Here is a 23,155-nt window from a genome sequence, read left to right as displayed (position 1 = left end):
TAGGATGAAGTGTAGCGATGTAGAAAATGATCTATGATATTATGCAAAGCACAGGATGCAGGTTGCACAGAGGCACACACTGCAATGGCAAACGTGTAGAATGTGAGTGCCTCTCACCAAGGACATTTTTTTCTCTCTCTCAAAATGATCCCTAAAATTTTGTTGCATGGTCTTCCCATGAATGAGAAACTTAAAAAGAAGGGGAAGCCTTTCTTCCCTTTGAGAAATCCCACTGGCCCCAGAAATGTGCTGTAGTTTGTTGAGCTCTGCTTAGATGCGGTTCTTTTCAAAGGGCTCGTCCACCCCACAGGCCGTGCTGCGGGGAATTCTGGCTTCTGTTTCCAGCCCTGCTGACAGACTGAGGGTGGGCCTCACGCCCGTCCTTTAACATTTCCCCTCTTTGAAGCTGAGAGCGGCTCCACTTGCTACTCCCATTTAGATTAATGAATTACATTAAGTTCCATGAAATTCATTGTGGAACTTGAGATTATAGCCTTCCTTTGAGAAATAGATGCTGTTTGTGAAGAGGAGAGAAATAGTGGGAGTGCTGTTGTGTTGTTAGAAGTGAATTCCTTCAGCCAGCGTAAGTGTGCAACTCCCGGGTGCAAGGTGCTCTTAGGAGTTAGGAGGTATATACAGAGTGTCCCAAAAAAATGTACACACACTTTGAATGATAAAGTCAGTGTTTATTAACATATAATTCATTTTCAAAACTTAAAAGAATCTTCAGAAATGAATACTTTTTTTGTCATTGTCTGCTTTCAAACTGATGACTCTTCTGGTCCAGGCTCTGCTGATAATGCGAAGCCATGGAATCGCAAACATCAAGAATCATTTCGTTCCGTATTCGTGTGCCCTCGATTTGTTGACTATTGCCTGTTTTGTACTGGAAACTTTATCTTTTATGTACCACCATAAAAAAAAGTCAGTGGCACTTTAGGATAAATTTTCTTTGTTCAAAGTTTAGTCTGGCTTCAACTATTGTTTCAAATCAGTTAAACCTGAAAAGGAATAAAAATTGAGTTATCAGCTGTTAAAGTGGTATACATTTTGGGGGACACCCTTTATTCAAAGATGACTAAGCCATAGTTATAGCTTTCAATGAGCTTACAGTCTTATAATGATAAAATTATCCAGTAATTACTCAGGGTTTACAATGTGACGGGCACTACCCTTAATGTACATGGATTCTGTACTATTTATTTATTTTTATATATATCTTTATTGATTTCAGAGAGAGGAAAGGAGAGGGAGAGAGAGAGATAGAAACATCAATGATGAGAGAGTCATTGATCGGCTGCCTCCTGCACGCCCCCGACTGGGGCTCGAGCCCGCAACCCGGGCATGTGCCCTGACTGGGAATCGAACCCCGATCACCTGGATCCCAGGTCAACCTCTGAGCCATGCCTGGCCGGGCATGGATTCTGTACTATTTAATTATTATTTATCATTAATGTTATTATGTATTAATTACTATGCAATCAATTTAATCCCAACAACAACCCAGGGAGGTGGGGGTTATTATCATCATTTTAAGAGCTAAGTACACTGAAGCTGGGAGAGGCTAAGCATGAACACAAGGCCGAGTACCTAAACCACCCTGACAGTGATGTTCTTTGTCACTCTCCCGCACTGTCTCCCAAGCATTAGCCAAGTTGGGAAGCAACTTCCTCCCTCAGCCAGCTTGCAACCCATCAACCCTGCAGGTAGGTTCTGATCTACAAAATAATAGCTTTTTTTTTCAATCCTTGCCCAAGGATATTTCCTCCATTGCCTTTCAGAGGGAGTGGAAGAGAGAGCAAGAGAAACATTGATGTGAGAGAGACATATTGGTTGCCTCCCGGACTCAGCCCCAATAGGGATTGAACCTGCAACCGTGGTACATGCCCTTGGCTGGAATCAGTCCCGGGACCCTTCAGTTTGTGGGCCGATGCTCTAACCACTGAGCCAAACCAGCTAGAGCACAAAATAATACCTTTTTGATGGAGGACTAGTCAAATCTACTAGCCAAATAACCAGGTTGGAAAGTCTATACACTTCTTAGCCTCAGAGGCATTTGTAATAGAGCTGGAATTGTCAGTTTAAAAAAAAAAAAAAAAATTGAGGTGTAATTGATATATAACACTATAAACTTAAGATGTACAGCATGTTGATTTGATACAGGTATATACTGAAATATGATTCCCACTGTAGCGTTAACTAATGTGTCCATCACATCACATAATTATCATTTCTTTTTTGTGGTAAAAACATTTAGGATCTAGTCTCTTAGCAACTTGGAAGTGTGCGACACAGTATTGTTAACTATAATCACCATGTTGTGCAGTAAATCCGTAGAACTTATTCATCTTCTAATGGCAAGCTTGTACCCTTTGACCAACACCTCTGGAATTGTTAGGTAATCTAAAATGTTTTTAGGTTACAATTAGGTGTTTTAATATCTGTTATTTGAGGGAAGGGAACTGTGAGCAATGGCCAAAAACCAGTCTTTACTTAATGCTATAACTTTGTGTTGTCTAATATTAAAATATTTGTCTTTTTCCAGAATCTATAAGGGATTACAGGGTAAAGACTGGCTATGCTGAGAACAGGATACAAAACTCGGTCTTTTTTGTGTTCTGGTTCTTCTGATATACATCCATTTATGTCCCACAGATTCTCAAGTTTGGAAAGAACCATAAAGGGCATGTCTAGTCCAGTATTTTTCACACTGTGGATCACAACCCGTTGGGCTGTGAAATCAAGGAACTGGATTATAGTAAACATTTTCAAAAGACAAAATAAAACTGCACCTGGTAAAGGTAAATATCATTTAGGAAACTTATAATTACTGTATTAGTTGCATAGGGATGCCTTAACAAAGTACCTCAAACCAGTTCCTTAAAAGTAACAGAAATTTATTCTCTCATAGTTTCAGATCTAGAAGTTCAAAATGAAGATATCACCAAGACCATGGTCCCTCTGAAACTCTGGGAGGAATTCTTCCTTCCTTCTTCTAGCTCTGGGGGTGGCAGGAAATCCTTTGCATGCCTTGGCTTGTAGCTGCATCACTCCAATCTCTGCCTCTGTTGTCACATGGCATTCCCTTCTCTGTGTGTGCCTGTGTCCAAATTTCCTTTTTCTTCTAAGGACACCAGTCATACCAGATTAGGGCCCACCCTAATGACCTCATGTTAACTTGATGACATCAGCAAAGACCCTATGTTTAAATTAAGTCACATTTACAGGTACTGGGTGTTAGGACTTCAATATATCTTTGGGGAGGAACACAATTCAATCCATAACAATTATATATATGCAAAACTGTTATAATGAGTCATATTAAAATGTGTTTAATATTAGTTGTGATTTAAAAAAAAAACAAAACTTGGAAAACACTATTTAATCTAAAGACTCATCCAGTTCTTGACCTTTCTGTAAAAACCTGACCATAGTAGTTGGGGCTACACTGAGCCCACCGACAAGTGTTTGATCATGTCAGGAGACACCCCTTGACTCTATGGACAATGCTGATTGTTGGCAGGCTTTCATCAGGGAAGAATTTGTTAGGACTGTATACATAGCCCGCAAAAGACCTAACAGAGCTCCTCTAACCATCAGGTTCATTTTTAGTTGCAGTGGTTACAGGTAACGTGCTCTTTTGGAGCAAAGTATAGTATGACTTGAAAGTACTCACATCTAGTGATGGAAAAGATAAGAGCTTGGAAGGCTTCATTGCCCAAGGCTTTTTTTTTTTTTTTTTTTTAATTGTAGGAGACAGAGAATGAACTAAGAGATCCCCCAAACCAAGAGATCAGGGTCTGCTGTAAAACTGGGAGGCCTCACCTTTCCACATCTCTCAGCATGCGCCCATCTAGCACCCAGCTCTCTGAAACTTGCCACATTTACTCAGACGCTTTGCTGCAAGCACCAGCCTGCCCACTCTAGTGCAAATGCCTTTTCCTGAAAAGGCTACCTAGACTAATCTTCCCTTAGGTAATTCCTAAATAAACTATTATGCTTGCTTTTACATTGAAAAGCTTTACTGTTTTATTCATAGAAGATACTTTTTTGAACCTGAGGACAGTTTAGAGAACCATCTTTTTGCTTGTCTTCATGACTTACAGGTTGCAACCTGTGCTACCAATGACAACTCATTACCAGCAGAGATTCTCGGAGGGGTGGGACTTTGGGGGGAGTGGAGGCCTACATCTTAGAATGAGAGGAAAGGAGGCATGAAGTTGGAAAAGATCTCATTCTGAAACAACCTCCCCCTAACGCCCACCTTCACACTTGCTGAGGAATCAGCACCACCTCACTTGCTTCTGTGAGGGGGAGACCTGGGCCTCCTGGGGCTCCCGCTGTGCTTCAGGCTTCTCACTACCTACCGGACATGGGGGGGGGCTGTCCAGAGTTCTCTCTGGCTCTGCTCGTGATTTTCCTATGATTTGACCAGCTTGTCCATCCATCTCCTTACCTCTCACATGGGAGGAGCTCTGAAATGCTACTCATTTTGAAGTGGTGGATCACTGCGAGTACACAGTGGCATAAAACCTGGGCCTCTAAGCACACACTTCAAAAAGACCCCCGGACATTTTGTTCATTTTCAATACGGTGGCCTCACCTTTCCAGAGACCTCCTTTACCCTACCCCATTCTCTCTCCCCACGGCAAAGGGGGGTACTGGGGAACTCATAGACAGCACACAGTATTCACTCGTTGACCTGGAGTGGGAACAAAACGGTCTCCACCCTCGGGCACAGTGAACACAGATGCTTTGCTTGGGCTCCTTCTGAAACTTAAAAAAAATAAAATAAATAAAAATCCCTCTTTTTGGTTACTGTTACTAGGGTGAAAACCTTAAGTGTTCCGTGTCGAGTAGGGGAAATCAGGTGTGTGTTTCACACAAAACCAGCGTCTCAGCCATCTGCAGGATTTCTGCTGGTACTGGGCGCATGCAGGCTGCCACCTCTCCTCCTCCCCTCCTCTCCCCTCCCCTCCAGGTCCTCCGTCCTGCCAGTCCTCGCTGCCCTGGACTAGAAGAAACCCAAGCTCCTGGGTGGAGTGTGCATGACGTCTTGTCCCCAATCACAACCACTTCCTGTTTTCTTTTGAAGCTCACTGGCAAGGTCCTATTCTGCATGAAAAACACGGTGGGTTTATCTGTGCCCTCAATTTCTGATAAATTGACTCTTTAATTTCTGTCGGCCAATGTTCTAGGCTCTAACCTTGCTTAGATGTAGCTGCACAGCTCTTGTCCAGAAATGGTGCCGTCCAACCAAAATCGTACATTCAGGCAGCTGTTTACATTGCGAGACACTGACCTTGAGCTCCGGTGCTGCGCGGTAATCCAGGCCATCTGCACTTGACAACAATTAAAGCCTTCAGATCTCTCAGGCGTTTCCTTCCTCTGATTATAACTTAGGGGTTGCAGCAAAACTCAAAGGGAAACAGCAGGGTTTGGTGCCAGCTTGATTTCTGCAGGGCAGTTCTAAACAGAGAAATCCCCACTTTATGTAACAGCTGAAATCCAGGTACTTAACATCTAACAAACCCTGAACTCTTAATTACTCTGATTGCCTCTTTTGCCCAGAGGGGAAGAGGGACCTTTTGTTTATGGAGCCAGAGTCAGGCCAAATTATGCGGTCAAGTTTGCTCTGAAGATCTCATATCTTCCCTGCTTTCCACATCTCCTTTAGGCCTCTCCTGTCTGCTCTCCATACCTCACAGGTCTTCTACTAAACAGGCACAAACAAACAACACAGGGAAAGAAAGTCAACTTCCATTCCTTACCTCCTTTCTCTCCCCTCAAAATTCCCACATTGTGATGATGGTGACCTCTCCTGTGGATTGCAGAGGAAATGTACACAATAAATGCATGCAGCCAGTGTTGAGTGAATAAATACATCCAATCCAGGACACACTGTTGCCCTCAGGAGGTGGCGGTGAGGAGTGGTGAGGAAAAGTCCTCTTGGAGAATCGGTTTCTAGCGGAAAGCATCAGATCCGCGGCAATCCTTGGGGAAGGAGAGGAGGCTCGGCTGGCTGGGGCGCGGCGGTCCCAAGGTGCTTCCCGCAGCAGTGTAACCACACGAGCTCTCTGGACAAGTACAAGGTACAAAAGGGTTGGCTCGGGTTCTCCTGCAGAACGGAGGCCGCCAGCCTCAGTCTAGAGACACCAATGGGGATTGCTTGGGTGACCTCTGGAAAATTCAAGACCATAATGATTTCTTTTTCTGACTGGGCACCAGGCTGGGGAGAGAACTCTGGGGATGCAGAGCTTTTTCTCAAGCACTAGGATGGGACAGAACCGCTCCTAACGGATACCAACGAGTGAGGAAGGGGGGAAATGAAACGTTTCTTTCCCATGTACTTGGTCAGCACTCTTATGGAGTTTTGCTCGATGTGTCTTTAGCAATAGTCATGGTAGAGCCTTAGTGTCTGCAAGGACTTTTACGTTCGTTGTCTCACTTAATCCATATTTTTATTTTTATTTTTTGTTAATCTTCACCTGAAGATATTTTTTCTACTGGCTTTTAGAGAGAGTTGGAAGGGTGGGAGGGAGGGAGAGAGAGAAAAAGAGAGAGAGAAACATCGATGTGAAAGAGACACATTGATTGGTTGCCTCCCCCATGGGCCCCAACCGGGGGTGGGGATCGAACCTGTGACCCAGGTACGTGCCCCTGACTGGGAACCTAACCCATGACTCTTTGGTGCAGGGGCCGTCACTCTAACCACTGGGCCACCCGGGCCAGGGCTTGGCCCTCTTTAAAACCTTATGAAATAGGGCTTTTCATTCTCTTTAAAAAAATTAGAAAGTGAAAATCCCCCATAAACCCGCTCTCCAGAGATAATCACTGATATATATTATGCATGGTAATATTATTATTATCTTCACTTTGCAGATGAGATAAAAAACTAAGATTCAAGAAAAGTAAAATAATTTACCCAAAGCCACATTCGTATGCTCTTCTATTTTCCATATCCCCTCCCCACTTTGTTTTGGCAGATGGTAGTAGTTGTATGTGTGTGTAGGTGTTTCTTTTGTTTTTAATTTTTTTCCTTGGAAAAAAATGGCTAATGTGGCCATTGTATCAACAAGACCTCTATGCTGTCTGGCCAGGTATTGCCAAACAGACTGTGAAAATACATACAGCCCTGGCCAGTGTGGCTCGGTTGGTTGGGCATCATCTGGTACACTGAAATATTGCCAGCTCGATTCCGGTCAGGGCACATGCCCAGGTTGGGGGCTCCATCCCTGGTGGAGGGAGTGCAGGAGGCAGCCCATTGATCCCTCGCTCTCACATCGATGTTTCTCTCTCCCTCTCCTTTCCTCTCTCTAAAAATCAGTAAAAATATTTTTTAAAAATATGTAAATAATTTAATTTAAAAGGCTGGGTTTTGATAAGTGGGTCACCATCCATAGGACAAATATGTCTGAAGCCTGGTGGTATCACAGCCCCCCTCTCCCTTCACTTGTGGGGTAACTAATGGATGCTTCTAGCGCAGGGGGTGGTATTCTGTTGGTATTTGTCAGGTGGCTGAGCTTCTGCACGCGTAGCTTCTATACTAAGATACCAAGTCCTGGTTGCTTTTTATCATTCCAACCACTTACGACATGGAACTGAAGAAAATGGAAACTATAACAGTTCTATTTTTGTTCCAGTTAAAAATACTTCAACGGAGGCAATGTCAACATAGACAACCCAGTATTTTTTTCAAGATCATAATATTTGGTTGTTTCATGGCATTAACTAAATGAACATCAGCCCCGGCTGCATCTTTAGGTTTCTATATTTATCAAAACCCATTTGCTAAATTAGCACATCAGAAAAGAGCAAGTTGTTCCAAGTTTTTCTCACGTGGTTATTGAGAGTAAAGAGGGAATAGAGGGAAAGGGCTAGAGGGGAATATTTCTTTGCATTTGGGCTTGTGCTGCCGGGATGGATGTAGGACTGGAAAAGTGAATTGTTGAACTGTCCAGTCAACTGTACATTTCTGCCTGTCGCAGGCTTGCCGGGAGCTATGTACAATCACTATTAAAAATGTCCATTATTTTCCATTAAAATTTGGGATAGAAAAGACTTTAAAATATCTTTTTCTTATGATAACAGGAATACATATCTATTATAGAAACTCCATTACAGGTTTTCCCCACCATCCAAAAGCCTAGTGTAGGAGAACCCTTCTGTAAGGCGAAACAGCGTAAAGTGAAAAAGCAATTGCCATTAATTTATATGGAAAAATGCTTGAAATTCCCAGACCCCCCACCTGCCATATCACACCAAGTAACACATACAACCTAAGTCAACACTAATGTATAGTAATGGATAGTAAAAGCATTGCCACTGTCGCTGCTCAGGATTCACGTTCCCCTATAGCAGTGTAGTGGCTCACTGCAAACAAACACTAAGTGCTATTTTCGCTTTTCATCTTTTTCTGTGAAAGTAAAAATCCTCTTTGGATTTTTTTCAGTGAAAACAGGTACTAATGTACATCTTTTGTAACAACAAAGTGGCGTAACTAGAACTTTAGAAAGCAGGAGATAGTTGTAAGTGTAGACAAAAGTAAAAAGGGAAATAAAAATGACCCATAATTCTACCAGGCTAAAATAATGTTTATAAACACTATGGTGTTTTTTGTTTTAGCCTTTTTTCTATGCATAAGTTATTTTTATAGACAAAATTGGAATCATGCTGTATATTTAGTTTTGTATCCTACATTTTTGACCTGGTATTAAATCATGAACATTTCTCCATGATATTAAATAGGGTGATTTTAATGTCTATATTATATAAACATATAAACACTTGTGTCTATGTAACTTTTAATGTGTTGAATATATATATATTTAAATATTTTTATTGATTTTAGAGAGAGGAAGGGAGAGGGAGAGAGATAGAAACATCAATGATGAGAGAGAGTCATTGATTGGCTGCCCCCTGCATGCCCCCTGCATGCCCCTGCTGTGGATCGAGCCTGCAACCCGGCCATGTGTCCTGACCAATCGTAGGTCAATGCTCAACCACTGAGCCACGCTGGCCGGGCAATGTGTTGAATATTTTAGCGACGTCAAAATGCATACCTTTTAATTCCTATATTTGTTCACATATCTTCTTTTTAGTTTCTAACATGTAAAGAGATGCTACGACCCAAATGATAAGAAAACCCAAAGGAAAAATACGAAATCATTCCACTCTTTTGAAAAATAATAGAACAAAGTATTCAAATAATACCAAAGCGCTACATAAATCAAAGAACAAGGGCAACATGGGAATTTAGGTTAGAAGTCGCTTCTCTTTTTCACATTAAAAGTGTCAGGATAACCCAACAGTTAAAGCTGACACTCCACAGTTAAGGACGAAAGGTAGTAGTTGCATAGTCATGGCCTTCCCACATGCCAGCATTGCTTCCACAGACATGAACATAATTTTAAAATATTTAAAGGTGCTGTTTTAAGTCAACAACTTTTTTTCCAATGAGGAAAAGGTGTTCAGGACTTAGGCTTCCCTTTAGCGATGCATTCGTGCCTATTTGATGAACTTGTTACCTTAATGGGGCCAAGACGGCACAGACACATTCAATAACCATGTGCTCTACCATGAGTACTTTGTAGGCGCTAGCCCGGGAACCAGACTTTCAAATAAAGCAAGGGATACCTTTGACTTCCTAGTAGTGTTGAAAAGGGAGACAAGTGGATAAACACACACAAAACACACACACACACACACAAGCGTATGTGCAGCAAGAGCCCAAATGCATAGTAAAATTTTTAACTAGTTCTAGACTATCCATTTCATAATGAAATTTAGGGTGTTAAGGTGACCTTTCTAATATTTATACTATTTAACTAGAGGTCTGAAGTAAAAGCTAAAATACTGTGAATTTAATGTCATCTCTTGATGTTCATTTCCTCTGTAGTCTGAATCAAAAATAGTGGAACAGACTGAGAGGAAGCCTAAGTCCCAGTGTCAGTTCGACTGTGATCATGGACACATTGCTTAACTTCTTCAGGACTCAGTTTCCCATCTGTGAAGTGGCAGTAATTACAGAGCCCTTAGGTGAAACTGAGATAACTATGTGAGAAAGTGTCATGAGCATTTAAAAAGCATTGCCCAAGATACATCAAGCTATTATTATTATACTCCTGTTATTAATTTCTCCAAGTAGATATGCAGCTATTAACTGAAATACCACTCAATGATACAGTGAAGCTCTATCTTTAAGATTTTTAAAGAGCTTTGAAAATGAAGGGATGCTACAAGGTTTCTTCCCAGGAGTTCAGATCTGGCCTGAGCTAAATTTGTTTTAGTGTGAGGGGTGGTGACTGTGTTCTAGTGGAGTCACACTAAATAGAGATCTTATACTTTCTAAAACATTTTTAAATTATAAAACATAACCATGAGAATGAATTGTATAATAAACTCCATAGATCCATCACTAACATTTAACACTTGTCATGATTCCATTCCTTTTTCTTTCTTTTGCTCAAACAACTCCCAGACAGCATGTCATCCCATTCATCCATACTTTAAAATATATTTCTAAAAAATATGAACATAAAAACAGTGCTATAATTATCACTTAATTACTCTATCCTACACTATACCTATAATAATTTCAAAATAACAATACCAATATAACACCATTGCAGTCAAGATTACTTGGTTATTATTTTATACTTAGAATATATACATTAATGGACATACCATCAAAATACTATCTTAAAGACACTCAGAACAATTATTTTCTTGTGTGTCTCTAATATTAAAAATTCAGTTAATTTCATTTTTAAAATGTGTTTTCAATTTGTAAGGGTTGCTCTTCCCCCTTTTTCATTTAACTTAGATTTTAATTATGTAAATATTCACATAGTTCCAAAATAAAAACTATAGACCAAGGTATGTTCACATAAGTTGTGTTTCTATTCCCTGTGCCTCAGCTGGTTTCCTCCATCCCCCTAGAAGTAACTAATTGTTATTATTTCTTGGTTTACCCTTCTGTGGCTTCTTTTAAAGAATATTTTCCAAATAGGTAGCATACTACAAACACTGTTCTTTTTAAATGATTGATCCTAGAGATCATTCCAGATCAGTGTGTTGAGATCATTCTCATTACTTTTTATGGCTACATAGTATTCCATTTCATCAATTGCCCAGTTGATGGATATTTATGGGTTTTTTTTCATTTAAAAAAATTATTATAAATAATGATACAGTCATAACCTCGGCCATAAGACATTTTATAATTTTGCCAGTGTGTCTTTCAAATTGTTTCCCAGAAGAAGAAAATAGTGTAATTTTGCTAGATATTTCTAGATTATCCTCTGGAGTTGGACCATTTTGCATTCAGACAACCATAAGCAAGAATCCCTGTTTCCCTGCTACCTCATAATCAAAAGGTCTAACTTTTTAATTTTTGCCAATTTGATAGAAAAGAGTGGTATCTTGCAGTAGTTTTAATTTGCATGAGATTGAGCATCTTTTTTGTATATTTAAGGGCTATTTTCACTTACTTTTCTGTGAACTATCTTTTGCCCATCTTTCTTGAGGGTTATTACTCTTCTTGAAGTTTAGGAGCGCTTTATGGATTATAGATACTTGCTGTTTGTCACATAATTTGCAAATACCTTTTTCTGGTTTGTTAAATACCTTTTCCCTCATTTTAAAAATCAAGGAATATTTATGTACAGTAGAACTCATCCTTTTTAGAGCATAGTGCAAGGAGTTTTGACAAATAATGTACATAATTGTGTAACCTACCATGACCACAATCAAGATTTAGAACAGTTCCTGTCATTTGCTGTTGACTCTGCCTATGGTATTCTATTGTGCCATGATTTTGTACTTTTTAAAGCTACTACAGCCATGATTTAATGTAAACAGATTCTTTCAACAAATAGCTCATAATTCTCTGCTGTGTTTTAAACAAACAGATTATGTAGCCTGAGTATACATTCTACCTGGGAGGTGAGGACACATGTAATAAAATACTTTTTTTTTTCCTGTTAAGGGAACTTCTAAATTTAGAAGTTAGAAGTTTAGAAGTTCCTTTAGCAAAGCTGAATAGAATTGCTTTCTTTCATTTGAGGGGTTGTGGGGTAAGCAGTAGGTGGAAGAAGCAAAAAAGAGTGTGGCAGCCTCTAAAAAGACTTGGTAGTTTTGCTTTTTTCAACATGCTACTGAAGGGGATCAGGATAGTCCCCCCCAAAAAAAAACATTCCACTTTGGCATAAGGATTATTTTGAGCTGAAGGTAACTGAGGAACAGCTGACTTAGGAAAAGCTCTAAAATCAGAGGATAGGCCCTGGCCGGGTAGCTCAGTTAGTTAGAGCCTCATCCCTGTACACCAAGGTTGGGGTTCGATCCCAGGACAGGCACGTACAAGAATTAGCCAAAGAACGCACAAGTAAGGGGAACAACAACACATCGGTGTCTCTCTAAAAATCGATGAATCACAATTAAAGAAAAACAAAAACCCAGAGGATATAAGTCAGCCTTTTGTAAGGGAACTTTTCATTTGTAAAGGTGTCTTCCTCTCCCGCACCAGAAAGATGAGACTGCTTCTGGAGACAGCGTATCTCAGAGGACCCGGGTCTGCTCGGCAAAGCTCACAACCCTCGTTTCCCACACGTTTCCCGGTTACCTTCCCACAGCCTGCCCTCCTCCCAGGCAAAGTCCAAAGCCCCCTTCTCCGCCTCTTTGAGTTTCCACTCCTTTTCTGCGAAACTCCCATATTTGTATGTAATAAACCCTTTTCTCCTGTTATTCTGTCTTCCGTCAGATTAATTTGTAGGGCCCCAGATAGTAGACCTAAGAAAGGAAGAGGAAGAAGTTTCTTCCTGCCCTACACTACCCATATTATTTGATTTTATTTTAAATAGAAAAGTATTTAGTTAACAGTAAGCAAATGCATATTCGAAGAAAAAAGTTTAATAGAAAAGATTCAAGATTCACATTATGATAAATGATAAAATTAAATATCCTCTTGATAAGTATTCCACTTTTGCATTTTTTTTTCTACTTTTCTTGCCATCTTTTTTTTCCAGGCTTTCTATTACCCCCTTTCCTATGTATTCATTTGAATTTTTCCAGTTTAGTGGGAGGCTGAATTTTGCTTGACTGCTTTTGACAACAGCAATCAGTGATAATAAAGTTCAGGGAGTTGGAGTTATGTTTCCCAATGTCCAACCAGCAGCCATCCTCTGCACTTTGAGTCCCTCACAAAACCACAGGAAGTTTCACAAGAGATGGTCAAGCTTGTTTGTCTGCTTCTCTCAGTTGTGTTACAACACAGCCCCCACCCCCAGCACTCTTTTCTTCATGTCGTACCCTGCCTGGCAGTTCCCACATTTCTCACAGATACCGTCTTAACTCCTCCAGGAGCTTATGTGTTAACAGCAGCGTGGCCCTCACCTCTTTGGTCAACTTTTCTTCACAACGTCAAGTGTTTACCGTGCTTACGTTTTTGCTGGTGACCTTTCCCCTCCTCCTAGAAACGCCTGTCCTGTCCGCTCCGCCTACCTCCCACCTTTCGGACTCACCAAATCTCTTTACATTTTCTAGTTTTCTGTTTATATTTTGATACATTCTTCCTAGATTTGTTAATTGCCTAGTCACAGTCTGTAATTATTATGTGATTGTTCCATGGGGCGTGTTTTCTCACTGACTGTATTAAGAGCTTTTTGGGGCCCTGGCTGGTTTGGCTCAGAGCCATTTAGAGCATCGGCCCACAGACTGAAGGGTCCCGGGTTCGACTCCAGCCAAGGGCACGTACTTTGGCTGCAGGCTCGATCCCAGCCCAGGTCGGGGCGAAATCGATGTGTCTCTCTCACATCGATGTTTCTCTCTCTCTCTCTCTCTGAAAAGCAATGGAAAAAATATTCTCAGGTAAGGATTAAAAAAAAAGCTTTTGGGGAACAGGGAACCTATCTAACACTTCCTTTATACCTTACCCAGTTTCCACAGTGCTTTGCACGTAGTGAGGTCTCAGTGAGCACTTGCTGTAACCAGAGACTGGAGGCTGCACAGCACCAAAGGAGAGCAAGGCAGCTCTAACTCTGCCCCAGAAATCTCTCCGTCAGCAAGCCTTCTCTTCTTTGACATGGACAATGGGTGCAGGCCCGTTTAAGCTCCCTTAAGACCTCCTCCATAGAATTCTGAACCCACCATTAGGTTTCTATTTGTATATCTTAAGAAAAATCCCCATCTCCCTGGAATGCCTTTCCTGAACAAAAAAGCATTTCTGTTTACCCAAAGCTGTGTCTTAAGATACAGATTTCAAAGACAGATACCTTGAGCTCTCAGTACAGGTACTACCTATTGATAAACAGCCATCAGATCTCTGCCTTGTGTTTGTGGTAAATGTTCTGTATTAACCACAGGATGCTCTCTATTTCTCCATTCCTTCCTCCACCTTTCAGCCCCCTGAGATTATTCAAATCTCAAGCAAAAATTGCAGAAAAATGTCCTTTTATTCTTCATAGGTTACAAAATAAGCATGTCCTCAGTAAGGAGACACTTGATAAGGGGGCCCAGTAGTGGGTAGTGACTCCTGACTTTGAGGACAGCATTAATCTCCCAGTCACAGCTCTGCTTCGAGACCCCTTCGAGAGAGATAATGACCATGTGAATGGGCCATAATAATGGTGACTACTCCCTGGCAAAATGCGGGTTTTCCCTATCCCTGTTCAAACGAAGAAAGTGAGAGCTGAAAGCCCCTTAGCAGAAGCGTGGGGGTGGGGTGGAGACTTAAATTAGTCAGAAGGATTGGTCAAAATAAATACTGGAAAGTTCCATGTCATGGTCAATTGGATAAAAACAATCTTCTCTCGTTTAAAAACTTCAAATAGCAAATATCTCTCACACAAATACAGTCTCTGATAACACATTTCAAACCAATTCACTGCATATAGTTTGTGACAGATGCAACCTGGTTTTTCTCTGAGGCAGTCTGACTTCACTCTCACCCATGGCTGGTTGGACTCAAAAGGCAGCATGGTACAGTGGTTAGGGGGTGAATGTAGGAACCAAGTGGCTTCACCATGAAGTAGCTGTAATGGTTACCCCATGCTTCTCTTTCATCAGGGGAAAATTAGGGCTGTGCATGGACTAAAGGAGTTAGTACAGACCAAACCTTCAGAACAATGCCTTGCCTGACACATAGTAAGAACTCAATAAATGTTCAACCATTTATTTTTTTCCCCCTATCTGAGAGAGCCTCTTTAGGAATAATATCTTAGAAATTAAAAAACTCAACACCAGTTGCTTCAGCTTTTTTTCCTATAGGATTTCTTCCATTGGACATGAATAAACTAGTACTTTAATGAAGGCAAACAAAGTGTGTTTACTCAATAGACTTTCCAGCTATTTGAGGAACAACCCACCTAATTAAGTTTTAGTTTCAAATGCCCTTTGGAAGTCGTATATCTTTGCCAAAATGATTCAATGGGGGGTTTTTTTGTTGTTTTTTTAAAACTTGTTTGAGGGAAGCTAGAGTTCTCTTCACTATGTATACATCCATCTTTTTAGCTTGGCTTGTAATATGAATTTTTAACTGACCTATGTGTAGTTAACAGTAAGTGGAAATTACCAATGAACATTTTAGATGCCAGTGGTTTTGTGTGGTGTTTGTTGGATTTTTAAAATTTATGAAGCTGTAACTTAAATGTTTTATTGTTACTATATGTAGTTTCTCAATCTTAAACTGATTTTTGCTTTGGAATATTTTTGATTGTTTTTGGTTTATATTTCCATGAAAAATACATTTTTAGACATAGAAGTGCTAAGTTTTTTCCTCCTGTCTTCACAATCTTCTGTTAATACCATTGCAACCCCAAAGTGCCTAAAGTATCATATTAGATTTTTATCTATCTGGACTTTATTGAAACTATGCTACTAGTTGTTGCCATTTTAATATAAAATATTACTATCATGACTTAAGTTTTCAGATATTTTAGGGGTGAGGCCTCCTACTCTCATTCTATAATACATGGATGAAGTTCCTTGCAGTGTTAAAATGTATTTGTCTTGACAACAAGACAGCCATACTAGGGACTTTAACACCCCACTGATTTCACTGGATAGGTCTTCTGGACAAAAAATCAACAAGGAAACAGTGACCCTAAGTGACACACTAGGTCAGGTGGATTTAATTGACATTTACAGAACATTCTACCCCAAAGCTGCAGAATATATATTCCTCTCAAGTGCCCATCAGTAGATGAGTGGATAAAAAGCTGTGGTACATTTACACCGTGGAATACTATGCAGCTATAAAAAAGAAGGATCCCTTACCCTTTGGGACAGCATGGAGGAACTGGAGAGTACTATGCTAAGCGAAATAAGCCAGTCAGAGGAAGACAAGTACCACATGATCTCACTCATATGTGGAATATAATGAACAAAATAAACTGATGAACAAAGTAGATCCAGAGACATAAAAGCATGGAACAGACTGAGGGATCTTAGAAGGAAGGTGGGGTTGGGGGAGTGGGTAAGGAGAGATTAACCAAAGAACTTACATGTTTATAGGCATAACCCATGGACACAGACATGGGGAAGGCCTGGGGGTGGGGTGGATGCAGGGTGGAGGGCATCAATGGGGAAAAAAGGGGACATCTGTAGTAGTTTCAACAATAAAGATAAATTTTAAAAAAATGTAATTGTCTAAAAAATTACAGGGATTATCTATACTTCAGTTTCCTTATACTTTTATAAAATTAAGAAATATCCCAGGCATACAAAAATACAGACAATACAATAAAAAAAAAAAAAATCTGTGTTTTCAATACCCATATAAAATACACATTAAGATTTTGCCATATTTGCTTGAGTCTTTTTCTTTTTAAAGAAATAAAATGCCACAGCTACACTTAGCCATTGCTCCCCATTCTCCTTGCCTTCGCTCTCCTAAATTTGGGGCGTAGCCTTCCCATCTCTCCGTTTTATTTCTTTATCTTTTACAGGAGACAAGTAATTATCACTTGATGAGAGTTAGTGTTAATACTGAGGGCTTTGAGGACCTGAAATAGAAGGTAACATAATTAAGTATCGTAATGATGAAGGACTTTTTCATCAGATACGTGCTTTCCCTGGGCCAATTCTTATCAGAGTCATGAGGAAATGTAGAAGCCTAAGATGGAATCTACTTAGACACAGATGCCAAACTGCGTGGTTCATGGAATTCTCATACCTGGTGGGCCCCTTGCATGAACTATTTCGGCTCATTCCAGTAGGTCCTAGATATTTTGCGTTGACAAGTCAAGTCATGGAAAGACAATTTGTTTTTTTCCTCCACTTTGTCTTATACTCCTAGGTAACCTCCAGGCTCACAGGTAGCATATCATGTTCTTGGATACTGAGGATGTACCCAAATATGGAAATATTATCCTTATCTGTAATCATGTAATTTTATGTGATTTAGTCGCTGTAAGAACTCTTCAAGGTAAGACTATTATCCCCCATTTTTCAGGTGTGGACCTGAGGCTTCGCCAGGTGAGACAATTTGCTGTGGGACACACCACCTTAGCCCGCATTTCCAAGCCCACAAACCTAACCACCAAACACACTGCCTTCCAGTTATTGTGTTGTTTCTGTTGATGTCATGAGCAAAATGGAAGTAACCAGAGTGACAGTCAATGCCGAGGTACTGTTGCTGTCAGAACAGAAGAGACAGATTGTACTAGTGTAGCTACCCCACTGCCCATCCTCTAAATATGGCCTGAAATAACCAACTTCCATCACTGAGTTTGAGTTCACAGAATTTTTCAGAGAAATTTCAGAACATCTCTTTTTCTTTTTTAAAGCCATTTTAAAGACCAGCCTTTGGGACAGGTTCTGTTTGTTTAAATGTTAGAGAATGTCTTTTCTAAATTACTGTAAGGGGAACAATTCAGTTATCATTTTGAAAATCTTACTTCTGATTCTCTCTGTGTCTCTATTGATTCTACCCAATGTTGACAGAGGAGAACAGAAGTTGGCAGAAATATGATGAGAGGGACTTTTCCAGTAGATAATACATACATACATTTAGAAATACAGAAATAAATAAAGAATGGGAATATATCAGAACGATTTGGGCTGATAAAACTGGCTTCAACATTAAAGAAAATATATTAAATCACATAAAAATGAGACCTAACTAGAGTGGCTTCAGAGTTGGTTAATTCAAGGACCCACCCTGGATCCTGGAATTATTATGCTTTGCCATCTTTAGCCTGTCAGTTTTGTATAAAATGGCCTCAGAATTCCCGGGTACCACTTTCAGGCAAGACAAGGTCCAGTAGAAGAACAGACAGTTCCTTTTTGTGACTCTTTTTTAAGGTGAGGAAATTCTTCCCAAAGCCACCCAACAGACTTTCCCTCAGATCTCAAAGTCTCAGTGGGCAAGTCTCTGAGACCCGTTCATGCCTAAAGTGTTGCCTGGCAAGGGGGCTGGGACCCCCAGAACTGACCACAAACCGGGCCTTCCTGCTGGGATTGGAAGTCACTTCTTGAGAGGAGAGGACTCCTGAACAAAGCCCTTGTTTGGTTAACATGGAAGCGGGTAATGGATGTTGAGTGTGCAACAAGGTCTGATATTTGGGGCAAGAAAGACTATCATTTTTTGGTCCTATTCTATGCCATGGATTCTCTTGCTTAACCCTTATAGTAAACTAACGAGTGTAAAGTGGGAACATTGTTATTCCCATCTTACTCATGATGAGCCTGGCGACAGAGAAGCTAAATTGTTATAGGTCACATAAGAGTAAGTGACATTGTTGTCATTCTAACTCAGGTCTGCTTGACCTCCAAGGCCATTTCTTTTTCCATACGACATAGGTATCAAAGTCACAGTTGTCTGTCAACATGACCTTTTTTATAACTTCCTGATAAATTATCTTAGTTTCTAGTACATCGTACGACTATTGCCTACGATTATAGTTCCACAAATGGGATCACAGCATGCACAGTGTTTTATGACCTTCTTTAAAGAATACTCATGAGTGAAAAATGCACAGTGTTTTATGACCTTCTTTAAAGAATACTCATGAGTGAAAAATGTACCTCGTTTTCATTTGCTAGAGTTTTCGTAAGCCTTAATAATTTATTCTCTACTCAGCAACCAAAGGGGTCTTTTAAAAATGTAAGTCAAATCATGTAATTCCTTTGCTCAAAATTTCCAGTGGTTCTTCATCTCAGAGTAAAAATCAAAGTCCCTATAATTGCTTTTGAAGCATTATAGGAACAGTAACCTCTCTGTTCCTGTTACCTTTCTGATAGCAATTCCTACTACTCTCTTTTACATTCACCTGCTTCAGACACACTGGCTTCTTTTTCTTTTTTAATCCTCACCTGAGCAAATGTTCACAGATTTTAGAGGAAGGGAGAGAGAGTGAGAAACATTGATATGAGAGAGAAATATTGATCGGTTGCCTCCCCTACATGCCTGGACCACCAGGGGATCAAACTTCAACCCAGGTATGGGCCCTGATGGGGAATCAAACCCACAACCCTTTGGTGCATGGGATGACGCTCCAACCAACCGAGCCACCCTGCCAGGACCACACTGGCTTCTTTGCTCGAACATAACAGCACACTCCTGCCTCAGGGCCTTTGCACTTGCTGTTTTCTCTGCCTGATATGCCTTCTCTAAGGATATCTGCATGCCCAGCTCTCTTACCTCCTACACATCTTTGAAAAGTTACCTTCTCAGTGAGAGTTTCAATAACCAATCTATATAAAACATTCTTTATCTTTCTCCCATGATTTATGTGAGAGTATATATATTACCTATATTATATAATTTCCTTATTCATTTTGCCTGTCTCCCTCTAACCCACAGTAAAATATAGAGTGTTCCAAAAAAATGTATACATATTTCTTCTAATAGCTCAATTGATGTTTCTTTCTTTTCAGATTTAACCCATTAGAATAAATAATTATTCAAAGTGTGTATACATTTTTTTGGGACACCCTGTATATGCGAAGGATTTTTGCGTATTTTGTGCAGTGATGTATCCCTTGTGCTGAGATCGGTGTCTGGTAGATAGTGTGTGCTCAATAACTATGCTGACTGAGTGACTATTTTAATGTATAAAGGACTGATAAGTTATTTATATTTCTCCCTTTATGAACTAATTGTCATATCCTTTGGTTACTTTTTTATTAAGTGTTCTAAGTTTTTATTGATTTGTATAACTTTATATTTTAAGGCACATATCAATTTTATGACACATATTTCCCCCAGTTTTTTTCCCCTTTTACCATTATGTGTAGGTATGTGTGTTAAAAATATTTAAACTTTTACATAGTCAAATTTAGAAATATTTTCCTTTTTGATACTGTTTTATAAGGACAAGTTGACAAAAGAAAAGTTTTACTTCTAAATATTTTTAATCAAAAGGTGAGCAGTGCCTAATTTTTTTTTACATTTATTATATTTGAATTTCTATTTGCAGATATGTAGTACTTTAAAAAATCTGAATAATGATTTAAACGTTTTGATATGTAATCACATTTATACAATTATTTTTCTCCTGGGTGGTTTATCTCGTAAGCAAGAAGGATAAACTAGTACTAAAGCCTCTCTTTTTATATTAATTTAAGGGAAATAATTTTATAGACAGGATGATTAAAATTATAAAACATTTGTGTTTATAACATTTGCATATGTTTATTGTTTTAAACATATTCTCCCTTCAAAGAAAAGGTCACTAGGCCATAAGTCAAAATCATTAGGTTTTTGTGTCACTGCAACATTTATGACAATAGAGCCCACTTATAAATTCTATTCTGTGTTTGACAGTAAGTCCTTTCAAAACTGAATTTGGTTGCATACATATATTTATTCCACCCCTTCCCTGAATTTTAAATATTAAAAATGTCTAGTTGTGTAATGTGACATTTTGAGTTTTTACAAATACTAATTTCATGAACCAAAGTTTAAATTCATAATATTTTAAAATTAAGAATACTATCAGAGCCCGGCCGGTGTGGCTCAGCAGTTGAGCATTGACCTATGATCCAGGAGATGGAGGTTCGATTCCCTGTCAGGGCACATGCCTGGGGCTGTGGGCTCGATGACTCTCTGTCTTCTTTGATGTTTCTATCTCTCTCTCCGTTGCTCCCTTCCTCTCTCTGAAATCAATGAAAATTAAAAAGAAAAAAAAGAATACTATCAGAAAAATATAGAAATATGATAATGATGCTTTTAAGAAACAGAAGGCCAATTCTTCCGTCTTTCCTTTATGGTGTTTGTTCTTTGTTGTTTAAAAGCAGGGCTTTTACTTCATTATTCAATTATGCCTTTTTGTTATAACTGATTCTGATGGTGCATTGACAGATACAAAAATTAATTAAGTCCTTTGGAACTTAAAAAATAATAGCATGAAAAAATCCTTTTTATCGTATGGTGGGTCATAAAGCACTTTAATGTATTTTTCCTTCTAATATCTTTCTTCCAAGTATTCAGGAACTGTTTAAAATAATTTGTTCTGGGTGGGATTATTTCCCCCTTTCCATCTAAAATAAAACAAGTTATTTACATTCTTTAACCTATGCATTACTCTTAAATTTGAGTATTTAATAAGAATTATGTTGATGAAATAATGGAAACCAAAGAACAAAAGTCTATCATAAGTAAGTAAATCATCCTATCTCCTTTTACTAGGTTATGTGCATGGCACACACAGGATCAGCTTAGACTGTGCAACACAATTTGGAATTAGAATTCCTGGTTTCTAATTATTCAGTAACTGTGTGGCTGGTGTAGGGGAGGAAAAATAATTTTCCTTCTACCCTTCTAAATTCTTCTAGACTGAACTAATAAATTAACATGAGACAGAGTAACAGGAGAAAAGAAAATGACCACATTTATTACATAGGTACATATGAAGGTTCCACAAGAATATGGGAGCAAGACAGATTGGGCAGTTAAGGCTTATATGACATATTGAGCTAAGGAGAAGGGAGTTTATGGTTTGGGACTTCAGAAGGGAGGAAGGCAATTCACATGGAGACAAAAAAAGCAAATGTTTGGTAAAATAGTGTTTGCTGGGCCATCTTTAACCATGGGGCACAGAGAGCACTTTGATCAAAAGGGCCTTGCTAGGTTCCTCTGTATCACACCTAACTCACATTAAACTACAGTTCGCTGTAATAGCTCCTTTCCTGTAATAGATTCTTTACCTAAATACTTAGGCAGTTAGGGAGAAGGTTGAAGGTTTTTCCTGAGTCATTTTTTAAAATAGCCAGCTTAAAATATTTTCTAAAAAAAGTCTTATTTTGGACTTGCATACTCTGCTTACCCTCACTGGGAAGAGGCTTTCAGGTTTCAGAATCTTTAAAATGGTCTGCAACTGCAAGGCCTGCCTCCTGGAGTTGATGTGAATCACTTGGGGTAATACACAGGTTTACAAGCTGGATGTGTGAATAAGCCTGCAGGAAGGGAGAACGGTTTGCAAGCCTTCTTTCTGCTGGGGATAGGATGACTCTTTCTTCCCATCATCTCCGGACCAGCTCTCCCTCCCACTAGTCCACAAATGACCATGGCTGACCAGGACCAAGCAGAGGACGGAGGAAGGGTATCTGCAGAACTTCAGATCAGAATAGGCCCAGGCCTGCAACCCAGAGCTACTTTTCTCTCTTTAGGCCTCAGCAGCTCTAGGTGTAAACTGAGCATAAAAGAGCCCTATCTGCCTCTGAGTTGTTAACCCCCCGCCTTCCTTCCTAATGAAACCTCCCCTCACACCTGCTTACCGTAGCCCTGCAGACGCTTCCTGGCGTCTTCGAGAAACCTCCTTTCAATCAGAATCTCCACAAGGAAACTAGGGCTATTTAAATCTGCCCAATAAGAGAACTGTGTAACTGACAGGTGGCTTGGAGGAAACTTTCGCAGTTTAAGAGGATTACCGGATTGGAAAGATTTCAGAAAATATGGAACTTTTTGTTTTTTGTTTTGGTAGGTCGGTGAATAGAATTCCCCGAACTCCTCCCCCCCATCACTGAAACCATGCCTCGTCGGTTTAAAGTGGATTGTGGGAGGGGAACATTGACAAAGCACGTTTATTTAATAAACTCTAACTACAGAACTAGTTCTCCCCCCTCCCCCCTTGGCACCAAGCGGCCTCCGCGATCGTGACGACCTCGGTTGCCCTAATCTGGAAGTGAATCCACGCTGGAGAGAAGGGCGACGGGG

General features: G+C 39.8%; 1 protein-coding gene and 1 long non-coding RNA gene across 2 annotated transcripts in view; one reads left to right on the top strand and one right to left on the bottom strand.

Annotated features, from left to right (window-relative positions):
- RASSF3 (Ras association domain family member 3) overlaps positions 1 to 23,155 on the top strand; it is a 126,196-nt gene that overhangs the window by 28,436 nt on the left and 74,605 nt on the right. The gene's annotated exons all lie outside the window — the stretch shown is intronic.
- Positions 668 to 22,852, bottom strand: LOC308551393. The gene is made up of 4 exons (XR_013998020.1): positions 22,717 to 22,852; positions 5,772 to 6,077; positions 5,303 to 5,469; positions 668 to 1,001 (listed from the first exon to the last, which is right to left on the bottom strand). It is a non-coding gene; the product is annotated as an uncharacterized lncRNA (long non-coding RNA).

The sequence above is a fragment of the Miniopterus schreibersii genome, assembly GCF_964146895.1.
Source record: "Miniopterus schreibersii genome assembly, chromosome: 2".
NCBI classification, from domain to species: domain Eukaryota; kingdom Metazoa; phylum Chordata; class Mammalia; order Chiroptera; family Miniopteridae; genus Miniopterus; species Miniopterus schreibersii.
The sequence above is the reverse complement of the archived record's forward strand: the minus strand, read 5'-3'. Positions and strand labels throughout refer to the sequence as shown.